Consider the following 19,169-nt stretch of genomic DNA (forward strand, 5'->3'; position numbering starts at 1 on the left):
TGGAGTGTGCATCACCTAGCAACCGCTGGGGAAAAAGAGCTGGTCACAGCAACTGATTTAAATTGTCTTTACATGCAAACTGCAAGCAACTCAATTAAAATCCATTAAACTATCAGGTCACAATCATTTTGTAACTTCACATCTGTAGCCTACATCAAATGACATCTCACAAGGAATTTATAAAAGGGTTCCTCACATGTGCCTTAGTATTCCTTTATGTTGTTTAACTTAAAGATTTGGACCTTCATATGTGATGCACCATCAATAACTCTCTCTGAGACGTGAAGTCGAGATATCGGCTTTTATTGACTGGAAGAAAGAACAAGAAGTAGTTGACCACCATACTACATCCTGGAGAATGAGGGCTGGGCTCAGGCCTCAATCGCCTTTATACCGGGGTCTGTGGGAGGAGCCACAGGAGCAGTCAGCAGGGGGCGTGTCCAGGCAGGTATATGTAGTTCACCACAATATGTATCACCTGAGGGAAATTTGAGGTAGAATTTCCTCCTATAAGAAGCAAATGAAGGAAAATATCACATGCAAATGCAGTTTTGTCAAAATTTTCATCATAAATATCAATGCAAGGAAATACATTTTTTTGCAATCAAAATTTAAATGTTACCAATATTATTTAGATCTATTAAAGTGCCTTACTGAGCATAATGCAGTTAATTTGCAGGAAAACATCACCCAACCTACCTACCTTACCCTGCCCTACCGTCCCTGTATGAATGTACAACTACTGGGAAATTATAATTAATGTCATTAATACAAAATGTTCAAATAATATCTTCCTTTTTTAGTCTAACAAAGGTGTTAACCTATTTATTATAAATGGACTAAAGACCACTGTGCAATATAGGACAATGGAAGCCTGTTGGAGACTTTGAAATAGTCTCATCAAAGATGTCACTTGTGGCCAAGGAACTTGAGAAGAAAATGATCACATGCTGCACCCTTTGAATACAGCAGTTACACAGAATCAAAAACATCCCACTTCAATTTGGTTCCTATTCCCAGATGATCAGGGATTAAGCAATGCACTGTGCATTTAACACTGGTTCACAATAGCCAATCTATATGCTTTGCAAAAACTGAAATAAGTAAAGGGGATTTGTGCAAAATGAAATAGGCAATTGTTGCTCAAATTTTGGCAATTTTTGTCAGGAAATACAACTTCAGCTACAGGCAGATGGAATGGATTTTCATGGTCTTATCACCATCTTTTTGCTTGTCTAAAAGGAGTTGTGCTACAAAAACACTTTAGCACTATTGAGAAGTGTAGATATAAAAGTGAATTCCTTTATTGATCGATCAATAAAATCAGCCTCCCCACCCACCATGAAGGACATCTTCAAAATGTGATACCTGAAGAGGAGGCATCCAACATTAAGGACCCTCTGCATCTAGGACGTGCCCTCTTCTCATTACTACTATCAGGGAGGATGTACAGGAGCCCAAGGATACACACTGAATATTTTAGGAACACCTTCTTCCCCTCGACTATCAGATTTATGAATGGACAATGAATCCACGAACACTTCCTGACTTTTTTAAATATATTTTTGCATGACTTATTTATTAATATATTTCTTATTTTAACCTATAGTTTAGTATTTTTATGTGGTGCACTGTGCTGCTGCCATCAAACAATTATTTTCATGACATGTGTTTGTGATCATAAATCTAATTCTGCTTCTGTTTCTATACTCATGGTGGAATGAATAAGCATAAAAGCATCTATTGGTTCACTGGTCAGAATTTATAAGAATTTTGTTTCAGGTTGATAAAAGGGTTAAATACCTATCTATTAGCTCACTGTAAGCTGATGCCATACATCCTGAAATGACTTTGTAGCCAATGGTAACTTTCCATGCCATCATTCTCTCTCTCTCTCTCTCATCCCAATCCCACTGGCATATATAGGGGTGCATGCACACAGTCTTTTACCCAAACCATAGGTTTACTTTAAAGGGGCAAAGATTTAAAAGGGACCAGAGGGGGAACTTCTTCCTGGAGAGGGTGGTGCACAGGAGGCAGGTACAATAATAATATTTAAAAGATACTTGGACGAATAAGTGGATAGGAAAGGTTTAGAGCAGGGGTTCCCAACCTGGGGTCCATGGACCCCTTAATTAATAAAAAAGATTGGAAACCCCTAGTTTAGAGGGGGTATGAGGCAAGTGCAGACAAATGGTACAGGTGGACAAGCAAGGTTGACTTCTCCGAGGAGCTTCGCTTTTTCATGGGGGAGAGGCATGTGAGCTCCTGAGATCCCAAGAGATGCTGTTGGAAGTTCAATCACCTGGCACTTAGCTCCTGGTAGGGTCACTGATGGCGGTAAGGTCAAGGGAGCTGGTCCAGACAAAAAGCAATCCAACCAAGACCTCAGCGGTGGAGATAGCAGGAGATGGTGACACATCACAACAACAGTGAAGGCAGAAGAAGGTTGCAGCTAGAAAGAGTCCCCAGTCAACTTGCACTTCATGCTGCTGGCAGTGGTGTATCTAAGGTATGGCAGGTATGGCACATGCCCTGGGTGCCACTTGAAGGGGGGCGCCACTGAGCAGTTTCTATTAAAGTCAGACAAGCCATCCTCGGATGGATAGTGAAAAAAGAATTTTCTTCAGATGTATGATCTGTCTTTGATTATCACGGGTGAGAAGCACTAAGATGGCCTTATTTCAGAGCATTGTGTAAGAAGACCATGAAACGTTTCTTCGCGAAAAAGAAGGGAAGTGGAGCTGAAAGACGGAAGAGAGGAAAGTTGGAGGCGGAGGAAGTCAAGAAGTCGAGCAAGTTCTTCATGCCCTTCTTTGAAAAGCCCGGAACAAGTAGTTCGACATGTTCTATGGAGTTGCCTGCACCTGCTACAAGTTTGTTAGAATCCGAAGGTGGATCAGGTGTAAATGTATCACAAGCCAAGGAGGAAGTCAAGTCAGATAAATCCGAGTATGACGAGATTAAGAATGAGGCTGCCACAGGGAACGGGGACATGACAGGAGGGGAAGACTACTGTGGTGGTGGTGATGTTGAGTTTATTGATGAGATTTTACCTGACGAGATTGAACCTGATGACACTGAACCTGGTGGACTGGATGGTGTCAAAGAGCCTCAAACTGTTGTACCACAAGTGATTGAACTGCATGATATTGGACTTCTGAAGTTTGACAAGGTTACTAGAAAAGCAATTCTGCCTGACGTGTTGAGAACAGAAATAATAAAGCTGGGTTCGGAGTATTTCCAGAACAGTGAGGGGCCTTTCCTACCAACAAAAAACCGCTCAATGAACAAAACTTGGTTCAAGAGGAAATTGGGAAATGGTCGTGGTGTGGAAGTGACTCGCTCATGGCTGGTCTATTCCCCTTTTAAAAAGTCTGCATTTTGTATCTGTTGTCTTCTCTATTCCTGGTCAGACCATCAAACCTCATTGAAGCAGGAAAGTGGATTCAACCAGTGGCAAGCACCTGAAAGGATTAGCGTTCATGAAAATGCCATGAATAATCAGGAATGCTTCACACAGTGGAAAGAAATGGAAAGAAATTTAGCTGGAAATAGAGGAGTTATTAACATGGTATTTCAGTCACAGATTGAGAAGGAAAAGCAGAAGTGGTGTGATATCTTGACGACAATCCTTCAAAGCATAAAATTCCTTGCGACTCAGAACCTGGTTTTGCAAGGACACTGGGAGTCACTTCAGCTAGACAATGACTCCAATGTGAGAAATTTCCTTGGCTTACTGAAACTACTGGCCATCTTTGACCCTCTCATAAAAGAACACCTTACTCATTTGGAAAGTCATCCTGGATCCACATCTTATCTTTCACCGGGTATCCAGAATGAATTCATCCACATGATGGCATCCACTGTTCACCAGAGTTTACTGAGAAGCATTCATAAAGCCAAGTACTATGGTCTCATGTTCGACTTGACTCCTGATCAGGCACACCGTGAGCAGATGTCAGAAGTAGTGAGGTATGTGGAAGTTGATTTTGAGAGGGAGGCAGTCCGTGTTAAAGAGTCCTTCCTTGGTTTTATCCAGATAAGCCAGAAGGATGCTGAGAGCTTGGTTGAAGACACCGTGAAAAAGCTAGAGAAGGACGAAATGGAGCTACAAGATTGTCGGTCACAGTGCTATGACTACGCTGCAGTGATGGCTAGACACAGAAGTGGTGATCATCAAAGAATAAGTGAGAAAAACAACCTGGCAGTGTTTGTGAATTGCGACAATCACTCACTGAACTTGGTGGGCGTACATGCAGCCAAGCAGGATACAATGATGGTCACGTTTTTTGGAACCGTCGAAGCTCTCTATGTGTTTTTCTCTCGTCCAACACAGCGCTGGGAAAAACTCAATAACACCGTGCCTTTGGTTGTTAAGTCGGAGTCTGAAACCAGGTGGAGTACAAGGACAGAAACAGTGAAGCCCATCAGCAAGTACCTTGAGGAGATACTTCAAGTTCTCCAGGACATATACACAATGAAAACGAGACCAGTGAAACAAGAAGTGACACAAGGCAGCTGTACAACTGTATGTTGAGTTACGATTTTCTGATCTTGCTAGGATTTTGGAACAAAATACTCATTCACATTGACTGTATTCAAAAGAGGCTGCAGGATCCTAGCATGAACTTCCATGATGCTGCCCTGGATTTGAAAGCCCTCCAAGATCATTTTTATGATGAAAGAGAAGTGTTGGTCAGTGAGTCACTTGAAGAAGGAGTCGGTCTCTGGCGAGAATGGAATATTGAAGTTGAAAGATGTCAGAGACAAAAGAAAAGAATGGCTGATGAGAACTCAAGAGATGCTGGGTTAACAGCTAAGGAGGAAATGGAAAGAGTCATGAAGGGAACACTCGACTGTCTTCACAGAGAAATAAAAGAAAGGTTTGCTCGTTTGCACGACACTGACATCAAGTCTGGGTTCCTTGTTGATGTCGAGGGACTGTGTTGTGGCGTTGATAGTAATGACCTAAAGAAGAAGTGCAAAAAATTGGGCGAATTGTACAGCTCTGATGTTGATGGACAGCAGCTATATGAAGAAATATTGGATTGTAGAACATTGCTATCAAGGCGGGTCAACATGAAAATATCAGGACCTGAAGAGCTTCTTGAATTTATTGTTCAGTATGGAGAAGAGAGCGTCTTCCCCAATCTTCACATTGCTATTCAGATGATGCTAACCATCGCAGTTTCCATCGCCAGCGGTGAGAGATCATGCAGCAAGTTAAAACTAGTATTTCCATATTTGAGAGCCTCCATGGGTCAAGGCAGACTCTGTGATCTTGCTTTGCTGAGTGTAGAAAGAGAAGAAACTGAACAAAACTGACTTTGATCATAACTGACTTTGACCAATTTGCATCAGTGAAAGCAAGGAAGGTGCAGTTATAATTTTCATGTAGTGCCATAATTTGTTAATTAAAAGATTAACGAGCTTTACTTGTATTTTTGAGCTGATATTATGGTAAAGTTATCTAAAAGATGGGTGTCAGATGTTTGGACAGGGGAGCAATTTCAGTGCTGCCATAGGTGCTATTTTCCGTAGATACGCCCTTGGCTGCTGGACCCTGACCCGACTTGTCAAGGACCATGTGATTGCTGCTTGTGCATCAGCCTCCCCACGTTAGACAAAGTCACATACAGGCATACTCTATTAAAGGAATCTAGGATTAATCCCGTGGGGATCAGCAAGTGGCGAATGGGACAAGATTGTTAATTCTGGATGCCTCTCAGGATATATGGATCCAGATTAGCCTGATGACCCACCAATAGAGAATCCCTCAGGAGAACATCATTCTCGACACGAATAGTTGCTCTACTACCACTATGACTTTAATCCACTACCAGCTAGTTGTTGATGGAGGGCAATTCAGCAATGGTATTGCCAACAAGAATCAATGTGAGTTGATCAGATAAGTCCTCCTCTACAAACAATCTCTTACACCTGTCTGACTTCCTTTGCAAATCAAAATATTAACTGGTCTTTTTGTATCTAGGAAGTCAAGAGGTTGTGGAAGGATTTCCTAGCCATTACTAAAGTAAACAGTGCATGAAGCCCATAAGATAAAGCAAGTCAAAAATGAATTCAAACTGGTCTATATACTTTTTATAAGGTAAACAAATATTAAGATATTGAAAGATAAACCATTTTATAAAGTTTGTTTGTCAGTCTTTGTGTGTTGCTTTTCATTGATTCTGTTGTATTGCTTTGTTCTACTGTGAATGCCTGCAAGAAAATGAATCTCAGGGTGACATTTATGTACTTTGATAATAAATTTACTTTGAACCTTTGACATCGGTGCCCATAGAGCAGCATATTTTATTAAAGTCACTTCAATCTGGTATTGTTGTTGCCTAAGTATTGCAAAGTTCAAAGTAGATTCGGAAAATTGACCCCAGTTTATTGGTTGTGCACATGCTGTGATCCTAGACTGTCATTCACTCACCTATCTCTTCAAATTTCCAACTTCTCAGCAATCCCAGCATTACTTGTAGAACAAAACATTGCTTAGTAGGGAAATATCCGACTGGGTGAGTCACAAAGCTCAGATAAAGAGGTATTAGCAGCTGCACCGAATAAAGAGCAGCCTGTGTTTAGGAGAAGCAGTATCACTCTTTTCTTATTTCTAGTGGCTTGAAATCTAAATTTCACTGTGTGCATTCACAAGATGAGATTGCTGTCTGAGATGGATCATCAGCAGTTGTCACACAATTTTGTGGGAAATACTCTGCAAGAGAAGTGTTAGATAGTCGAGTCATCTCAGCCGTAGATGAATAGTTGTCTGAACTTGGGCTGCACATAATTTGTAGTCTTTCTAAAAACTTACAGCTAAACTATCAATAATATTAATATTAATTTTAAATCTAATCTACAGGAGCCTTTCCTGCTGAATTCAATATCTTGGGGTAAGTCAATTAAGTGGACCTTGTAGCATTGATTGTTGTAAGTCGCTGAACACTGTGAACAAGATCCCAGCAATGAGAAGAAGCTTTGATCAGAGTAAAGTATCACCCAGCAATTTGTACATGTAATGATAAGGAAAAATGGAATGGCGGAGCAGACTCAATATGCCAAATGGCCTAATTCTGCTCCTGCGTCTTACGGTCTTATGATCTAAGCAGATTAATAATGACTAAACTGCTAACAATTGCCATTATAACCCATGAAAAGATACTCACAAATTTCTACAACTGTACTGTGGAGAGCATTTTAACTGGCTGCATCACTGTCTGGGGGTGGATGGGGGTGGGGGAGCTACTGCACAAGACTGAAATAAGCTACAGTGAGTTGTAAACTTAGTTAGCTGCATCATGGGCACTAGCCAGGACACCTTCAAGGAGTGGTGCCTCAAAAAGGCAGCGTCCATCAGCGACTCTTCCCCCACCCCAACCCCATCATTCTCATTGCTAACATCAGGAAGGAGGTACAGAAGCCTGAAGAATGTACTTAATGATTCAGGAACAGCTTCTTTCCCTGTGCCATCCAATTTCTAAATGGACATTGAACCCATGAACACTACCTCACTACTTCCTTTATTTTTATATTTGCATTACTTATTTTATATATATATATATATATTGCTGCTGCAAAGATGACAAATTTCATGACAGATGCTGGTCCTTAAAGAGGTAGTGGTAGAGATTGTGGAGGCATTAGTAATGATCTTTCAAGGATCATTGGATTCTGCCTTGGTTCTGGAGGACCGGAAAATTACAAGTGACCCCACTCTTTAAGAAAGGAGGGAGGCAGCAGAAAGGAAATTGTAGACCAGTTAGCCTGACCTCAGTGGTTGGGAAGATGTTGGAGTCAGTTGTTAAGGATGAGGTGATGGAGTACTTGGTGACACAGGACAAGATAGTACAAAGTCAGCATGGATTCCTTCAGGGAAAATCCTGCCTGATGAACCTGTTGGAATTATTTGAGGAGGTTACACGTAGGATAGATAAAGGGGATGCAGTGGATGTTGTATATTTGGACTTTCAGAAGGCCTTTGACAAGGTGCCACACATGAGGATGCTTACCAAGTTAAGAGCCCATGGTATTACAGGAAAGTTACTAACATGGTTAGAGCATTGGCTGATTGGCAAGAGGCAGCGAATGGGAATAAAAGGATTCTTTTCTGTTAGTTACCAGTAGACTAGTGGTATTCCATAGGTGTCAATGTTGGGACCACTTCTTTTTATGCTTTAAATCAATGATTTGGATGATGAAATAGGTGGCTTTGTTGCTAAGTTTGCAGATGATACAAAGATTGGTGGAAGTGCAAGTAGCGTTAAGGAAAAAGGAAGGATGCAGAAGGACTTAGACAGATTAGGAGAATGGGCAAGAAAGTGGCAAATGAAAAATGCATGGACATGCACTTTGATAGAAGAAATAAATGTGCAGACTATTTTCTAAATGAGGAGAACATCTAAAAACCTGAGATGCAAAGGGACTTGGGAGTCCTTGTATAGAACACCCTAAAGGTAAACTTGCAAGTTGAGTCGGTGGTGAGGAAGGCAAATGCAATGTTAGCATTCATTTCAAGAGGTCGCATTTCAGGATAAGAGCAAGGATGTGATGCTGAAGCTTTATAAGGCACTGGTGCAGCTTCACCTTGAGTATTGTGAACAGTTTTCAGCTCCTGATCTAACAAAAGATGTGCAGGCATTGGAAAGTGTTCAGAGAAATTTCGCAAGGTTGAATCTGTGAATGAAAGGGTTATCATATGAAGAATGTTTGATGGCTCTGGGTCTGTACTTGCTGGAATTTAGAAGGATGAGGGAGGATCTCATTGAAACTTTTTGAATGTTGAAAGGCCTAGACAGAGTAGATATGGAAAGGATGTTTCTCATGATGGGGGAGTATAGGACAAGAGGGTAAAACCTCAGGATAAAGGGGTGTCCATTAAAACAGAGATGCAGAGAAATTTCTTCAGCCAGAGGGTGGTGTATTTGTGGAATTTGATACCACAGGCAGCTGTGGAGGCCAGATCGTTGGGTGTATTTAAGATGGAGATTAATATGTTCTTGATTGGACATGGCAACAAAGGTTATGAGGAGAAGGCCGGGGAGTAGGGCTGAGGAGGAGAGAGAAAATGACTGATCGGCAGAACAGACCCGATGGGCCAAATGGCCTAATTCTGCTCCTATGTCTTAGGATCTTATGTTCTTATATTAAACCTGATTCTGATTCTAATTTTGATTTCTGAAAGGTTTTCTAGGATTTTTTGTGAAGCTTCTAAGCTTTCCATTTTCTAATTCTTCAAAAATCTTTCAATATTATCGGATGCCTCAAAGCTATCTGGAAGCACCTGAATGATGCTTAAAAGCTATGTGACTTTGTCTGTAAAAGATTTAAGGTCGGGCAGTGAAGTAGGGTGGGAATGCAGGTACATTCTAATCACCATTATGGCTCTGGAGCACCTAGAGCATCATTTCTCAACAACAAGGAGAGAATGAGAGATGCTTATGAATGATGCATTATTTACAAGTTACATTGATATTGCTTTCTCAAAGTTCTTATTAATTAATATTTGGACATTATACATACAGTAACTCATGATAATAGTTTTCACGATGTCAGAAAACTCTGCATGTAACTCACCCTAGATCTGTCATCTGGGATATCCTGGGATAAACTCCTGTATGACTTGTTTCCTTAATGGCTTGAGCCTTCTATTGTAGAATGGCTGTAAGTCTTCCTTTGGACAGATACATGCTGGTCCCTGCAGACACCCTGCTTGAGCAATTTCTGGGGCTATAATATCCTCAACTATAAGTTACATTATTAAACTCATGCTTTCATTGCCTACATTTGAAGCTTCAGGTGGTAGGCTAGTTAGAGTATCAGCTGGTCCAGGAAACATTTGGAACCAATCAGTTCCTAATCTTACTGACCAATTCTTGTCTACTGTCACTGAACATCTGCCAAGTGTACTGTATTACAATTGCTGGTAACTCTCAAATCTTTTCATTATCATAGTTATGGGCAATGTTGTCTACAGCACAGATGCAGTCCCCTCTGTTCACCATGTCCATGTCACCTGCTGTACCTATCTGCACTAATCTCACTTACCTGCACTAGGTCCATCATTTTTTGTCTTGAGGATACAAGTATTTATCAAGATGCTTTAATGCCATGAAAATAGCTGCCTCCAACACCTCCTCATACTCCAACCACTGACAGTATGAAAATATCTCCTTCAGATCCCCTCTAAACCTTTTACCTCTCATCTTAAACCTATGTTTTCTTGTCTTTGACACTCACTAGATGAAAACGATTTTTACTGTTTATCCTATCTGCCCCCCAACTCATAATTCTTGAGCTCTTTCAGGTTACCCTTCACCCTCTTCTACTCCAAGGAAAACAAACTCAGTGTATCCTATGGCAACACGAGTGAACCTGCAGATGCTGGAAATAAACAAAAACACAAAATGCTGGCAGAACTCAGCAGGCCAGACAGCATCTCCTGATGAAGGGTTTCAGCCCGAAACGTCGTCACTACCTCCTCCCATAGATGCTGTCTGGCCTGCTGAGTTCTGCCAGCATTTTGTGTTTCAGTGTATCCTATCCCTCCTTATTACTGTAATACTCCAGTTCAGTCAACATCCTGGTCAATCTTCTCTGCACTTCCTCCAGCATAATCATCTTCTATTAGACCACAAGTAATAGAAGCATTCGGCCCACCAAGTCTGTTCCCCATTCCATCATGGCTGATTTATGATCCCTCTCATCCCCAGTCCCCTGCATTCTCCTCATAATCTTTGACACCCTTACTAATAAATTTCCACTTTAACTATACCCAATGACTTGGCCTCGACAACTGTCTGTGGCAATGAATTCCACAGATCCACTGCCCTCTGGCTAAAGGATTCCCCCTCAGCTCTTGTCTGAAGGTTACTCTACACCAGACGTTCCCAAACTCTTTTATGCCATGGACCAAGCAAGGGGTGAATGGACCCCAGGTTGGGAAGCCCCTGCTCTACCTTTTATCTGTCACAGTGTTAAAGTTGGGTAAATGAATTTTTCATTATAGCTATTGATAACCATAATGAAAAATATTAAGAGAGAGACATTGTCAATTAAGCCTGTGACCTTAAACTCCTGTTGCTTCTCACTCTGTTCACTTTTATAACAGATGCAATACTAATTAAATTCTGCACCATCATTGATTGTAATGTTCTTGTCCTGGGACTTTATTAGAATTGATTTGTATTTAGATATTTTAGGTCAATGCTCTGTGTCCTTTCTTCTAAGTGCACTAAATTTGTTCTCATTAAAGGAATAATTCCATGGAGAATGACTATGCAAAGGCCCCACTAGCCACCATGTGAAAATGCTTCTATTTCTGGATTAGAGCCTTGTGTTGTCCTTTGACATTGGTACACCATTACATTAGCTGTTAGCAAAGAATGGAAGTCTTTGTTATTCTTAGATGCCATCTCTATTTAAAATTATAATCCTACATTCTTTGTAATAGTTTATACTGGACTTTTCATCATTAGACACACCATGAACCTATTTCTCAGTGAAAAATCAAGAAGCATCCCAAGGTTACAGTGCCTTAACAGCACAATGATATCTTCTTTTGCCCATTACATGCGGGCATTTAAAGCAACAATGGAGGTCCTCCATCTCTGGCGATATTCATAGCGACCTTTATTATGTCAGTAGCTTCCTCTTGGTTTACTGTCAGTCATGCAAGTCCCAAGTGAAGACTCAGTAACACTCAGATGTAGAAGGATTCTTCATTGCTATTAACGTAACAGTTTTGTTTGACCAGTCAGGGTTGTTAGCCCTGAGCTGAACCCCTGAACCTGGAGGACTGGTGGACCACTCTTAGTCTGGCCTCTACCCTTTGACCTGTTTAGCACGGGTGACCCTACCAAAGTCAAAGCTTAAAGCCCTGACTCTGGCCAGCATAGCTCTCTGGGTCATTGAGGTATGTAAGCCTCCAAATCACGACAAGGTACGTGGTCGTCTTGGTGTATAGTGATACCACTCACTGTTTTTTTTTCTCAACTTCTGATTTGGTTTTTCAAATATACGCTTTTCCTTCATTTGAAACAGCCACGGTTTAAGTGCAGTTTCCGATGCCTGTACTAGCTCATCAAATAGAATATCTGGGGCTCTTTGTGAAGCTACTGCTAGTGAATATATGATATACTTTGAGTTGAGTTCTGGGTGTAAAACCATTTTCTTTCATTTTCTCACTGCAGCATAAAGTGCCTGTTCACTCTCGAACTGATCTCCCACCTCAAGAGTTGAATTAAACCCCTCCATCCTCTCAATGCAATAGACGAGTATCTCACAAGCCTTTTTGTACCCTCAGGTTGCATATGAACTGCCATTTATTATAACATTACCAAAACAGTGCGTTCAGACCATCTTGTTGCATTTGACGTGCTGTTGTTTGATTTCACCATTGCTTTAAAAATGACTGCTGCTTTTTGTAGTTCTGCTCCCTCTCACTAAACTGGCTTTCCAGTGTCCAGACAAATCCCAAGAGTCATTCACTGGATTGAGATGGCTCCAACCCACAGGGCTGTATCTCCTGTATCACCGATATGCGTTTTTTTCTTTCGATCCCCATCATGCCTTCAAACAAGGAATATCCTTGTATAACAGTAATAAAAATAAAAGTATATTGGCCTTCCCTGCCAATGGATTTACTTCAGGCTCAGGTATGATCCTCATCAGCAACTGTTGAAGCTGACCTCCTAAGATATCTGGACATGTTGGTGTGTGCTCACTAGTGGAGGTTGGTATTCTCACAACAATGAAGAAACTACCTGGAAGTGACTATCTGGAGAAGAAGAATTCCAGAGTAGTATTCTTTAATAATAAATGTACCTTTGAACCTTTGAAATAGAATCAGAATCAGGTCTGGGAAGGTCATATATTTCATTGATATAGATGATGAACAACAACAGAGGTATACAATATTATGAGAGGTATAGATAGAGTAAATGCAAGCAGGATTTTGTTCACTGAGGTTGGATGGGACTACAACCAGAGGTTGTGGGTTAAGGGTGAAAGGAGAAAAGTTTAAGGGGAATGAGTGGAAACTCCACTCAGAGGGTCATGAGAGTGTGGAATGAGCTGGCAGCACAAATGGTACATGTGAGCTTGATTTCAAGTTTGGATAGGTACATGGATAGTAGGGTTGTGGATGGCTATGATCCTGGTGCAGTTCAATGTGAGTGGGCAGTTTTAATGTTTTCGGCATGGACTAGATGGGCCGAAGTGTCTGTTTCTGTGCTGCATTTATCTATCACTTTATGACTCCAATATCACTGACATATGCCATGAAATTTGTTGGTTTTGGGCAGTATATAAAAATATTTTATAATATTATATTTAAAAAATAAATATTGCAAAAGGAGAGCAGATAGTGAGGTAGTTTTCATGGGCTAGTTGATATTCTGTTCAGAAATCCGATGGTGAAGGGGAAGAAGCTGCTGCTAAAGCTTTCAGGCTCCTGTACGTCCTCTTTGATGATAGTAATAAGAAGAGAGCATGTCCTGGGTGATGAGGGTCCTTAATGATGAAAGACACGGTTTTGAGGCATCACCTTTTGAAGATGTGCTCAATGCTGGGAGCTGGCTCAGTTTGCAATCACCTGCAGCTTTTTCCTATCCTGAGCCTTACCAGACAGTAATGGAACCGGTTAGAATGCCCTCTATGGTACTTAGGTGAGCACTGGAACTGCAGAAGCATAGAAGGCCTGGTTAATGGGATAAGAATAGATGGTTATATGATGGACAGCATACACATGATGTGTTGAAGGGCCTTTGTCAGGGCTTTGCAAATCTGTGCCTCAACTAGAGTGTCAGTAAAACATTCGGAGCCTCCAAACAACTATATACATTCTATCCTGATATAATAGCATGAAGGGGAAAACAAGTAATATTTATATATACAAATGATTGTGTCATTACATTCTATGCTCCCATAAATTACTTCCATATTGTACATAAACACACCAGATTGACATTTCCGGCTAATTCTGGGGATGTAATTTAATCTGTCTGTCAATCCTTCTTCGCTGTGAATTTGGTGACTATTGGCCACACGTCATAATGTTCCTTTTATTTGTTTGTGTCTTTGTTCGTTTGTGTGTAGTTTTTCATTAATTCTATTGTATTTCTTTGTTCTACTGTGAATACATGCACAATGTGTGCGGGCAATGTTGGAATCCAAGTGTGGTTGGAAGGCAGACTCTGAGGTAGAGACAGTGGCCAAAGTTAATTCATAAGAATTCCTACAGAACATCGGTGGCTCAGCCAAGCAACACCATGAGATGTACCATTCTCAAAACTAGGTCCCCGTGATGAGTGCTAAGCAGGCATCCACTTAAAAAATACCAGTAATGCTGAATTTCCGAGCCTATCGAATAAACTTAACAAGCTTAAACAAAAAACACCAGGAGACTGCATTACAAAGAGCAAGTCACTTGAGAAAAACACAAGAAATTTGTAGTGATTAATAGCTCCCATTAAACAACAATTAACCAATTCAGGTGTTCATAAAACCTTGGAGTCCAATGCTCTCCAGCTCTCTGCACAGGCTCGAAAAGCTCATTACATGAAATTATAAATTATAGAGAAATATATGTACTTCGATAATAAACTTGCTTTGAACTTTGTACTTACATTGTCAGTCCTTTAAAGGTCAGAGAACATGGCTGCTGTAAATCCTTTCATTATTTTCCACAAGCACCTATTTCAATAATCAGAAAATAAGTGATGGATGACATCTGGAATCTTCGCCAATAAAAGTCCTGGAAAGCAAGCAGGGCCAGCTGCTACAGCTCCAGTGACCTTGCTTCCCCAGATATCCATCCAGGAGTTACCATAACCCCATCAGATTCCCAGAACAATTTGGCTGCCATTTTGTTTTTTATACAGGTAGTCAATTCGGAGCTTCCCAGCAGTACTTGTAGACTTTGCATTAAGGATAAGTGCATTGGCTGCACTTGATGGCAGAAGGTCCCTGAAATGAAACATCTCTCTCCACAGATGCCACCCAACCAGCAGGGTAATTGCAGCATCTGCAATTATTTGATTTTCATTATTCATTTAGAGGTCTGTAGACACAAGTGCTAAATGTTTTCTGATCTCATTCTCAGGGTGCAACTTCACCTTTTGGCAGATTTGGGAGGGCTGATCCTTGCCTTGAGCTCCGGGGGAATATTTGCCAGAGAAAGACCATTAGATCCTGAAAAGAAATTACTTTCATTTACTGCATTTAACTGTCTAAACCATAACAATTTATTCCAGCCTTCAAAAGCAGTAAAGCATGCCAACAGATGTTTAAAATTTTAAGTGCCGACGAAATCTAATTTACAAAAGAGGCACATAAATAACAGGCAGACGTGACAGCCATTTATTTGCACTTGACACTCTTCTAACTAACTTCTTGAATGGGCATAATAATTACATTGTTCCTCTGAAACTGAGGTAATATTTGAATTGGAATCAATGGAAAATAAAATCAAAAGAGGCATAAAATGGTCAATGGATGGGAGACGCAGTCACGGCGTTTCCCACCAGATGAACAATGCTCTGTGTATTTTTTCTCTTTTGCACTATTCTTCTCTAATGATAACAGTGTCATTCCATTACTCTTTAGTGTTTCCTTAAGGTGCCATTTACCAAACCAGTTGGTGCAAAATGCATTCTAACGGAGACTTAAACTCAGCATTACTGTCACTGTGATATAATGTTTATTACATGTTTTCTTTTAGGCATGTAAAATTCGCTTCCCTCTGAATTCAGACTTAGTCATTCACAGATGATTGGGTACGATTGACCATGGCTCAATAGCTTCATATTCCACACATTATCAACATCATTTTAATAAGAAAAATTAGTTTCTACTTCCCCTGCGTTTCTACATACACTGTATTTTCATTTTTAAAAAGCCTGAGTTGTTTAAGTTTAATATAATTTGGGCTGCATTAAAATTTGGGGGTTTCAGTTTTAATATAGAGATTGAGGCATTATTGTTTGTTAGCTATCACATAGTCTGTCAGGATATTATCATTATCCTAAAGATGGCAGAAAGCACTTTCAGTAGAGTCAAAAGACACCCAACAATATTTCTTCCTACTTCAGAAATGGAAGGATATGTAAAAATTGAAAACGACCTTAGAATGCTGTTCATTATGTTTAGTCTTCTTCAGGTGTTTGGAACATAGAACATAAGCAGTACAGCACAGGCCCAGGCCTTTTGGCCCGAAATGTTGTGCTGAACCAATTAAATTAGAAATCAAATGGCCAGCTACTCCCTTCTGCCTACACAATGTCCATATCTTTCCATTTTCCTTACATTCAAGTGCCTATCTATACATCTCTTAAAAGTCTGTAATATGATTGCCTCCACCATGTTCCTTTTGGCAGAAACAATTGCAGTCTGGTTATAATTCATTACCTTTGATATTGCATAATGTAGGAAATTTTGAGTGATCTATTCATAAGAATCAAACCTGTTCCTCAGTCACTCATTTTCCATTTTGATATTAGCCACAGATGTAAAAGGGCATGTGATGGCAATAAAGACACAGAAATCTGTAGGTCACCTATCAATTTTTGTGAGAGTTATTAGAGTAACAGTAATATGTAATGGGAATCAATACTAATTATTTTTATTGATGGATACTGGCCTTGTGCTGATATGGATATCTGATATTTTTGACCTTATTTTAACATTAATGAGGAATAGATGTGCATAGATGCCGTGAAGGTTTTGAGAACAAGTTGCCAACTGTGTCAACGGAATAAACAATGTCGAATGTAGTAATACTAACTTTTTGTTTGAAGAAGCAATGTTGGTAAAGGATTCATCTTCATTAATTGGTAACAAGTCAATTCTCTAAAACAAGGGAGGAGAAATAAATATTTCCAGATATGGAATGAACAAGTTGTGATGAAACCTAATTTTACCAATAGAATCCTATTGGCATTGGGAGCCTCTAGAAAGGAACAACATCTTAAAATTTCTGTACCAGGGAAATATAAAGCTTATAGTGCAAAGGATTCAAAAAGGGCTGAAATCTTTTAAATCCTGAATGAAACAGAACAAGTATTGAAATATCTTTCAGAATTTACGTGCTTGTTAATTGGCAAAACTGCACTTATATCAAAATACTCTTTCAACTTGAAAAGGACCTCAGAGGATAAAAAAGGAGTATTAGGCCATACAATTTTTAGTTCATTCGTTTATTAGGATGTACGTGTTGTTGGCAAGGGGAGCATTTTTTGCATGTCCTGTTTATCTTAGTGCAGTTGAAAAGGTCAGCACAACGTCATGAGCTGAAGAGTCTACACTGTGCTGTAATGTTCTGTGAGGGTGGCTGTGAGCTGCTTACTCGAACCCTTAGACTACTTCTCGCGAAACTACTCAATGCTTCAAAAAGTTCTAAGTACATTTATTATCAAAGTATGTATAGTTTATACAGCCGTAAGATTCATCTTCCTACAGGCAGCCACAAATCAAAGAAACCCAAAAGAACCCGTTAAAGTAGACCTTACAGCACACAATGCGCAGAGAAAAAAAAACACAAACCATAAAAGTGAGCACATACCATTCAGAACTGATATTCTCAAAAGTGACTCCAGACATGAAGCCAGGCAACATTGCAGCCAATTCCGGAGCAGGCCACAGCCTCAGTTCAGTATAGACATGAGCCTTGCAGAGCAGAGAGCCGAACAGGCCCACTCTGACCTTTTTCATTCTGGCCCGGCGCATAAGTCATCCAAACTTTGGGTTGTTCCTTGCTCTCGGACCCAGGCCCTGCTGCTTTGATACGCTCTTGGGCACGGGCCACACCACCTCTATGATGCTTTGGAGAGAGAGGATTTGAAATGAGCAATATATTTTTAGTAAATGTTGATTCAGGATGGAGTGTGACTTGAAGTAGTCGTGTTCCGATGCTACTGCTGCCCCTGTCTGTCGTGGTACTGGAGGATGTTGGTTAGGGAGGTGCTGCTGGAATGGTTTAAATATGTAGTTGCAGTGCATAGTTGGTAAGCAGAGCAACCACGGTATGCCAGTGGTAGAGTGAATTAATACTTTAGAGTATTAGGTAAGGTTCCAGTCGATCAGGTTGCTTTTCCCACCACGGTTCTTGAGCTTCTTGAGTGTTGTCAGAGCTGCACTCGTCCAGGGAAGCAGAGAATATTCCATCAGACTCCTGATCTGTGTCTTACTGATAGCTGAAATGTGTCAGGATGTAGGCCAGTCAGAATCAGGTTTATGATCACTGACATATGCCTTAACATTTGCTATTCGCAGCAGCGGTACAGAGCAATACGTAAAATATACCATAAATTACAAAAAGAAATATATATAAAAAGTAAATAAGTAGTGCAAAAAGAGAAGAAAAATAGTGAGGCAGTGACCATTTGGAAATCTGATGGTGAAGGGGAAGAAGTTATACCAAAAATGTTTGTTTATTTATTTGATTGAGATACAACGTGGAACAGGCCCCTCTGGCCCTTCGAGCCATGCCGCTCAGCAATCCCCCGATTTAATCCTAGCCCAATCATGGGGCGATTTACAATGACCAATTAACCTGCTAACTGGTACGCCTTTGGACTGTGGGTGGAAACCGGAGCACCCGGAGGAAACACATGCGGTCAAGAGGAGAACATACAAACTCCTTACAGGTAGTGGAGGAACATTGAATGTATACCGTTAGGCTCTGTACCTCCTTCCTGATGATAGTAATGAGAAGACGACGTGTCCTGGGTGGTGGGGGTCCTTAATGATAGGTTCCACCTTTTTGAGTTGTCGCCAACTCAAGAGTAGTCAACCTCTAACTTTTGTTCTTCTGTCCACTGTAGTTGTGTTGAGCAGCTAGTCTCTGGTGACCCCTAGGATGAATGATGGCAGGAGAGTCAATGCAGAAATTGTCAGTCAGTGTCCAGTGTACTTCATCCAACTCTCCCTTGCTGGAGGTAGCTTATTTACCACTGCGAATAGTGGTGAAGCATGTATTTAAATACCTAAAGAAACTATTTGGCAAGTAAAAAAAGCAGAGATAATGAAAGCTAACATCATGCATTGTTGATGGCAGGAACAAACACAGGAAATAACTGCTATCTTAAAGTGAAGTTGCTTGAGAGTTGCTCACAGGACTGGTGTTGACCAAATGATACTAAGCAATTTGTTTCTCATCATGA

At 40.5% G+C, this 19,169-nt stretch overlaps 1 long non-coding RNA gene across 1 annotated transcript in view; it reads right to left on the reverse strand.

The window, feature by feature from the left end:
* Window positions 1-287: 287 nt before the first annotated feature.
* Window positions 288-19,169, reverse strand: part of LOC140736553 (uncharacterized) — a 46,737-nt gene continuing 27,855 nt past the window's right edge. Inside the window, exons 2-3 of the long non-coding RNA XR_012100967.1 lie at window positions 14,637-14,703; window positions 288-507 (exon numbers count right to left, since the gene is read on the reverse strand). This is a non-coding gene — a long non-coding RNA (uncharacterized lncRNA). The remainder of the gene's footprint in view (window positions 508-14,636; window positions 14,704-19,169) is intronic.

Source organism: Hemitrygon akajei, chromosome 12 (assembly GCF_048418815.1).
Source record: "Hemitrygon akajei chromosome 12, sHemAka1.3, whole genome shotgun sequence".
Classification (NCBI taxonomy): domain Eukaryota; kingdom Metazoa; phylum Chordata; class Chondrichthyes; order Myliobatiformes; family Dasyatidae; genus Hemitrygon; species Hemitrygon akajei.